The sequence below is a fragment of the Portunus trituberculatus genome, chromosome 40 (assembly GCF_017591435.1).
Source record: "Portunus trituberculatus isolate SZX2019 chromosome 40, ASM1759143v1, whole genome shotgun sequence".
Lineage (NCBI taxonomy): Eukaryota > Metazoa > Arthropoda > Malacostraca > Decapoda > Portunidae > Portunus > Portunus trituberculatus.
The window spans coordinates 20,069,975-20,078,834 of NC_059294.1; positions in this window are offsets into that span (position 1 = coordinate 20,069,975).

Consider the following 8,860-nt stretch of genomic DNA (forward strand, 5'->3'; position numbering starts at 1 on the left):
ATGCTGCTCCATCTATGGAGTAATAGCACACACATTTCAGGAAATCTGTTTGTGGAAGTTAAATGAAGAGGCAGGTAAAGGCAGACGGCTCAGAACTAACCCATTGATTTACTTTCGGTTAATTAAAGAAAAATTGGAGATTGCAAGAATGAGAACGACAAGCAGGAGGCAGGGAATGGGCCTCCAAGATGTGAGAAAGGCAAGTAGTCAGCGTATCTACAAGTGAAGTGGTCTCGAAAATATTGAATATACTGGTAAACAGCAAGGAAAGCTGGGGCCCCAGGTGAAGAATTTTGAAGGGTCGGATCTGTAAGAGAAGTACCAATCAGAAGTTAGACAATTAAGTAGCTAGCTATTGACTCTGCGTAGGAAAGATCTATAGTCTGATTCTACACACACACACACACACACACACACACACACACACACACACACACACACACACACACACACACACACACACACACACACACACACACACTGGTAAACTCTGGAACTCCCTGCCTGCTTCTGTATTTCCATCTTCCTACGATTTGACTTCTTTTAAGAGGGACGTTTCAAGACTTTTGTCCCTAAATTTTGATGACCTTTTAGGGAACTGGCAGCCCAGGGGGTCTTTTTTTCCAGTTTTTGTTGCCCTTGGCCAGTTACCCCTCCTGCATAACACACACACACACACACACACACACACACACACACACACACACACACACACACACACACACACACACACACACACACACACACACACACACACACACACACACAGTAGTAGCACGCTTGACTGGAGTTCGATTCCCGGGACAGGTCAGAGGTCATTTGGGCAAGACTTCTATTCAAGTGTTGTGGCCCCTGTTCACCTAGCAGTGATTAGGTACTTGGTGTAAGACGGAAGTTGTGACCCGCTGCTGGCTAGGAGAAACAAACTCTGAACAAATAACAAATGCACTTGGGGTAGCATCACCTTGGGGCCTAGGCCGCTAGGCTTATCTGGCGCTATAAATAGCTGCCGCGCACCATCTGTAAGGTGCCAACTTGGGGGTTGTGTAGACTTAAGAAGTATGATTGTTAGTATATAAGAATATACACAATATGTAGGATTTTCAGCTCTGTATCTATACTAGCTGCCATTCAAATAAACCGGAATATTATTATTATTATTATCACACACACACACACACACACACACACACACACACACACACACACACACACACACACACACACACACACACACACACACACACACACACACACACACACACACAGGAGGCATAATGCATGTCTTCTCTCCCCCTAACATGCAACTTACACATCTCTGAAAGACTAACTTTGACCTCAGTTAATCTTACCAATAGTATCTCTTCATGATCAGCTAAACTATGCATGTTTGGTAATGAATACTCACTGGGATGGCTTTGTTTTGGGGTCATGCATGGTTACGTTACAGCGACGTGATTCGCGTTACGCTGCATCACTAATTCTAAGTAATTAGCGATGAGGCTCACTTGGAGGGATGCAGCGTAATTCGGTCAGAAAGGAAACTTGAAATAAAGTTGCAGAGAGATGGCTATAGAAACCGTAGGAGGGCATTTTTTAAATCAAAGTTTTGTGCCAGACTCTATCAGAAGCTTTTGATATGTCTAACACGACAACAAAAGATTTATCGAAATTTCTAAAAGAGGATGACCAAGACTCAGTAAGGAAGACTAGAAGATCACCACTAGAGCGATCTTAAAGGAAGCCATACTGGCGATCAGATAGAAGATTGTGAAGTGACAGATGTTTAAGAATTTTCCTATTGCGGATAGATTAAAAAAAACTTTAGACAAGCAAGAGATTAGAATTATAGGATAGTAGTTTGAGGGATTAGAACGGTCACCCTTTTTAGGAACAGGCTAAATGTAGGTAAACTTCCAGCAAGAAGGAAAGGTAGAAGTCGATAGACATAGTTGAAAGAGTTTGGCCATGCAAGGTGCAAGCACGGAAGCATAGCTTTTGAGAACAATAGGAGGGGACCCCATTAGGTCCATAAACGTTCTGAGGGTTTAGGCCAGCGAGGGCATGGAAAACATCATTAGGAAGAACTTTGATTAGAGACATGAAATAGTCAGAGGGAGTTGGAGAGGGAGGGACAAGCCCAAAGAATCATCCAAGGTGGAGTTTCTAACAAAGATTTCAGAGAAGAATTCAGCTTTAGAGATAGAAGAGATGGCAGTGGTGCCATCAGGATGGAATAGAGGAGAAAAAGATGAAGAAGTAAAGTTATTGGAGATGTTTTTGGCCAGATGCCGGAAGTCACGAAGGGAGTTTGATTTTGAAAGATTTTGACATTTTTCTCTTTATGAAGGAGTGTTTGGCAAGTTGAAGAGCAGACTTAGCATGATTCCGGGCAGAAATATGAATGCAGGAGATGGAAGGCTCAAGTACGTTTTGTCGGCAACTTCTCTATCATGTATAACGCGAGAACAGGCTGTGTTAAACAAAGTTTTAGAAGGTTTAGGTTAAGAAAAAGAATAAAAAATGTACGCCTCCATGCCAGACACTGTCACCTCTGTTATGCGTTCAGCACACAAAGATGGGTCTCTGACACGGAAACAGTAATCATTCCAGGGAAAATCAGCATATTACCTTCTAAGGTCCCCTCAGCTGGCAGAGGCGAAATGCCAGAGACACCTTCGCTTTGGGGAATCCTGAGGAGGAATTGGAAAATAGGACAAGAAACAGAAATAAGATTTTGATTGGAGGAGCCCAACGGAGAAGATAGGGTAACAGCATAAGCAGAAGGATTAGAGGTAAGGAAAAGATCAAGAATGTTGGGCGTATCTCCAAGACGGTCAGGAATACGAGTAGGGTGTTGCACCAGTTGCTCTAGGTCATGGAGGATAGCAAAGTTGAAGGCTAGTTCACCAGGATGGTCAGTGAAGGGAGAGGAAAGCCAAAGCTGGTGGTGAACATTGAAATCTCCAAGGATGGAGATCTCTGCGAAAGGGTAGAGGGACAGAATGTGCTCCACTTTGGAAGTTAAATAGTCAAAGAATTTACTATAGTCAGAGGAGTTAGGGGAGAGATAGACAGCACAGATAGATTTAGTTAGACAGTGACTATTGAATCGAAGCCAGATGGATAAAAACTCAGAAGATTCAAGAGCTTGGGCACGAGAGCAAGTTAAGTCGTGGCGTACATAGACCCAACATCCAGCTGTGGAACGGAAATGAGGATAGAGAAAGTAGGAGGGAACAGAGAAGGGCTACTGTCAGTTGCCTCAGACAGCTGTGACTCGGTGAGGAAAAGAAGAAGAGTTTTAGTAGAGGAGAGGCTCTGTATCTCCTATTTTCGGTAATCAGAAAGAAGAGAGGAGGAAATGCGGTGGTTTATGGGCAGACTGAGGAAAATCAGTGACCTTGATTACAGACGCTGCCAAAAGAAGGCAATAAAAGAAACAACTGAACTAGACGCCTGACCATCTCCCGTCCCACGACCCACTTACCACTCAGCGCTCCTCACTCCTGTCCCACTTCAGAGTGTGTGTGTGTGTGTGTGTGTGTGTGTGTGTGTGTGTGTGTGTGTTTAAGGAGATATGTTCTCATTGGCATAACGTAATCGACGTGCTTCACAGGCCGGTGTTGTGCTCTGCATTCTTCATAATGTATCTATATGTGAATTATCAGAAAGATATTTTGTTTACAGGCGTTAAGTATAAGAATTATATAAAAGAAAATGGTTGAGTCTTTATTACCAGAAGGTGAAAAAATCTACCGACATTAACAAACTAACAGAGTAAAGAAAGATAATATAAATGTTTCTGAGGTAACTTAAAGCAAAATTATCCATATTCGCTATGAAAATCCTAATTTTAATTACCAAAGATCTAGAGGTCAGTAATCCAAATGTCAGCTGTCAACGTATAGCCGCAAAGCAGAAAACTATAAGGTAGGTTTCAATATAAGAAATATTGATTGCAAATCATCTTAAGATTATTATATAATAGCAGTGATGCAGACTACACCAGTAATACGCACTACAATTCTCGTTACCAAAAGATGAAAACTTCCTTTAAGGAATACAAGGCAGAGGAGCAAAATTCATTGCCAACGCCTCGCAGTTCATCTTAGGGGAGGAAAAGTAAGGCGAGAGTATGATTGTTTTCCTTTGAAGTTTTCATAATATCAAGTATATTCGAGTAAATAGATACTAAGGAATTATTCAATGGATGCAACAAAGAATGATACGAGAAAACTTCACGAAACTGAAAACACGTCACATAGATATGGCAGCGGGAAGCACTCCCGCCCTCTCAGGTGCAGCACGGGTGGCGGTACAGTGCAGTCCTCATACAATTTTTATGACAGTTTTCTTATATTTTTAATAAACTGTTTTCCTCCTTAGTAAAAGAAGGCTAGACTTAAAAAAATATTTAGACTTTAAAAGAAGATTAGACATTTTTTGGGGAATGAGTATGATACGTGAAAATAAGACTTTTTTTTTCATACAAAGACTGTCACGTGTAGGTCTGTCTGATGGCTTCGTGCAGCTTCCCTCAGTTTCCTATGTTCTAATGGTGCATACATGATATGGTATGGTAATTGTCTCCTGCCAGCGTGTTGGTGGAGAGAGACGCCCGGGAAGAGAGGCTTGTATTTCTCTCTCTCTCTCTCTCTCTCTCTCTCTCTCTCTCTCTCTCTCTCTCTCTCTCTCACCAGTCTTATTAAAACCATTGTACTTTATCTTTTCATCAGCTGCATCATCATTAATAGAAGACTCAGAGTGTTCTTGCCCACTGCTCTGTAAAATCGCAGCATTCTGTGTAACTCTATAATGTCTGTGTTTCCAGGAATCATCTTACTTAGTATTGTTGTTGTTTTTCATTTACTTGTGTTTTCCTTATTGGCACCAAATCTTATTCAACGGTTTGTTTCCTTCATTTATATATTTATTTTTTTTCTGTTTGATAACTATTTAATACTTTGAAATGCAATTATTTCTCGTGCTTTTGAATATATGATTTCAGAGAGAGAGAGAGAGAGAGAGAGAGAGAGAGAGAGAGAGAGAGAGAGAGAGAGAGAGCAGCAGTGTGGGTGAGAGAAGCATGGAGTGGTGGTAAGTGGGTCACGGGATGGGAGTGGGTCAGTCGTCTTGTCCAGTTGTTTCTTTTATTGCCTTCTTTTGGCTGCGACTCTAATCAAGGTCACTGATTTTCCTCAGTCTGCCCATAAACCACCGCATTTCTTTTCTTTTTGTGGTTTCCAAAATATGGGGTTCGGTGATCTACACGATGAAAGTTTGACTGTGTGTGTGTGTGTGTGTGTGTGTGTGTGTGTGTGTGTGTGTGTGTGTGTGTGTGTGTGCTCCTACAAGCAAATAATTGATTATGTACATGTGTATATGTAGATATATGTAATATGAAACAGCTGTAATTTTGATAAAAAAGACGAAAACCCAACATGATCACTGGTGATTTGACTTAGTGAGAATACGTAGTGCAGACGACGATAGTGCTCTTATCACACACACACACACACACACACCCCGGTAGCTCAGTGGTTAGAGCGCTGGCTTCACAAGCGAGAGGACCGGGGTTCGATTCCCCGACCGGGTGGAGATATTTGGGTGTGTCTCCTTTCACGTGTAGCCCCTGTTCACCTAGCAGTGAGTAGGTACGGAGTGAGTAGGTACGGGATGTAAATCGAGGAGTTGTGACCTTGTTGTCCCGGTGTGTGTTGTGTGCCTGGTCTCAGGCCTATCCGAAGATCGGAAATAATGAGCTCTAAGCTCGTTCCGTAGGGTAACGTCTGGCTGTCTCGTCAGAGACTGCAGCAGATCAAACAGTGAAACACACACACACACACACACGCAGACCAGACGACCATAGGTGAACGACACACACACACAATAGCAGAGAGAGAGAGAGTGTGTGTGTGTGTGTGTGTGTGCACGCGCGTGCGAAAGAGAAAAAGAGTACATACACATATAATATGTGAATATTCTCCATAATACCTAGGTTACCCATCAACCCTATGAAAAACGTTTTCTTTGAATGTACCTTTCTTTGTTCGCAGATTGTTAGGGGTAACTTGTTTATATTGGTGGTACGAGGTATGTTATTTACATAACCAATGATATCTAAGACTTACATTCTACTTTGGTATGTGATATTAACTTGTATCATTTATATATTAAGGCTTTGATTAAACATTTTAATTATACATTTTTATTTATTATAAGAAATAATTATAAACGCATCACAAAGAAGTAATGAAACTTAATTGACTTTCCTCACCTGGACCGCCTGTGGGCCCTCAAAGTTGTGTGTGGTGGGTGGAAGCATGTGGGTGTGACAAGTAAGTATAGTAAACAACAAGGTATTGACAGCAGACCTCTCCATGCTTGTGGCGTGGTGCTGTGAATGCCCGTGTGAATCACAGTAACATATAGTGAGGGTGATGGAGTGCTTGAGTGCTTCAAAACGTTATTGTGAACGAACCGTGAAGAGCTGAGCACAACAAAAGCAATAGATGTCTGTTGTAGTATCGTCAATAATCTGGCAGGTGTGAGAACAGCATAAGCAGCAATTTCTCCTTGTTTTGCCTGTTACGTGTATGGCCATAGCTGTGTTATGTGTATGCCTGTCTATCTATATGCTTGCATGAATATTTAAAAGTTGTAAAATAAAAAAATAAAAAAAAATATATATATATATATATATATATATATATATATATATATATATATATATATATATATATATATATATATATATATTAACAAGAAAGACAAAAATGCACTAGTACAGGTTATGTGCTGTACATTGAAAAGAATAAAGAATATGATGTTATTGCAATGTATTTTTCAACCTACAAACCAGTTAAAATTGTAAAGAAAAATTATAGAAATGTATCTTCAACCCTTTAAGTACCATGACGCGTTTTTATATCTATTCTACTTACAATTTGGTGATTTTATACAGCTTCAGAAACTTATATAGGGGATTCGAATAGTGAAGAATGAACCATTAACCTTCTGACCTCCATAGACGCTTCCTAATGTCAACGAAAGGATCTAATTGTATACAAATCTCAAGGTAAAAATGTATCCCAGTACTGAAAGGGCTAATATCATAACAGGAAAAAAAAAATGTGTATGCATCTGTTCATCCGTGCCTTTTTACCTTCACGCATTTGATATCTTTGCATCTGTCTGGTTGTCTCTGCGTCATCTTAATCCTTCCGAGAGATTGGAAGTGAAAGTCAGAGGTGTTGTGAAGGGGCGAGAATGATGAGGAATGACTGGAGAGAGAGAGAGAGAGAGAGAGAGAGAGAGAGAGAGAGAGAGAGAGAGAGAGAGATGGACTGGAGACGTAGGATATTGTGAAGAAAAAAAGAAAAAGGAAGAAAGGTGGGAAATGTGGGAGGGAGAGAAGAAAAATAGGAGGGATGTAAAGAAGAGAGTAAGTGACAAAGAAGGAGGGATAGGAATGTCTATTTGCATGATGAAAAATTGAGGGCATATATTAGAGAGAGAGAGAGAGAGAGAGAGAGAGAGAGAGAGAGAGAGTGTGTGTGTGTGTGTGTGTGTGTGAACGGCGTGACGTGTAGTGTTTATGACAGCGGCACGGTAGCGCTTTCCCATAATCGACTTTATGAACCGAAACTAAAAGGGTCGAGGCCTAGAAAACCGCCTTGTGTGTGTGTGTGTGTGTGTGTGTGTGTGTGTGTGTGTGTAAAGGGCACAGTTGTGTTTGTTTTTTATTTCCTGACGTGGGACAGAAAAAGATAAATTAAAGAGAGAGAGAGAGAGAGAGAGAGAGAGAGAGAGAATTAAAGTCCTTCCATGAGATAATGTAAATATTAAATCTTTACATCTCCTAACACCTATTTCTTATTTTTTTCTTCTTCCTTCCTCCTCCTCCTCCTCCTCCTCCTCCTCCTCCTCCTCCGGTTCTTTTTTTTTCATAGATTTTTTATATCTCTTTTTCCTCATCCTCACACCTCCATCCTTACCATCGTCATCTTTACAGTCATCCTCCTAATCACCACTATACTCCTGTCGTCCTCCTCTTTCTCGTCTCTTTCCGTAGTACTTCGTAGTTTTTTCCTCCTTCCACGTCCTTCGGCTTTTCTTCTTCATTTTTTTTATATATATAACCTTTCGCTTTTCTTTTATCCACCACTGCCAACTTCTTCTCCTCCTCCTCCTTACTCCTCCTCCTCCTCCTCCTCCTCCTCCTCCTCCTCCTCTGAACAGTAAACCAATAAATTACTTATGGGTCGTTATGTCCTGGGGTCAGCGAGTCACCTTTTTATACTCTTTCCTGACCGCAACCTGCCTGCCGCCCTCTTCTTTCCCCTTTGCTCCCTTCCCTCCTCCCCCCCTTCCTTTTTCCCTCTTCCCTGAGTAGCTCACCGCAACCCCCGCACCGGTACAGCTTCCAATGGGCACCGCTACTGGAAAAAAAAATCATCCACGAAGAGAAAAGACGAAGCGGAGAAGAATAAAGAAGTTAACGTGATTTGTTGTACCGTTAATGTGAAGGATTATCGTTTAATATTTAGCCATATCTTTTTATTGTGTGTGTGTGTGTGTGTGTGTGTGTGTGTGTGTGTGTGTGTGTGTGTGTGTGTGCGTGTGTGTTATTTGTCCACTTTTCTATGTGGGTGTGTTGGTGGGGTTGGGTTTGGCGGGAGTTGGGTTGACAAAGTATCAATTGTTTTTGTTGTTTTGGATATAATTTTGTTTTAAGAATGGTAGATGTAAGGAGTGATCTCTCTCTCTCTCTCTCTCTCTCTCTCTCTCTCTCTCTCTCTCTCTCTCTCTCTCTCTCTCTCTCTCTCTCTCTCTCTGCTACTGTTATTGTTCTGTC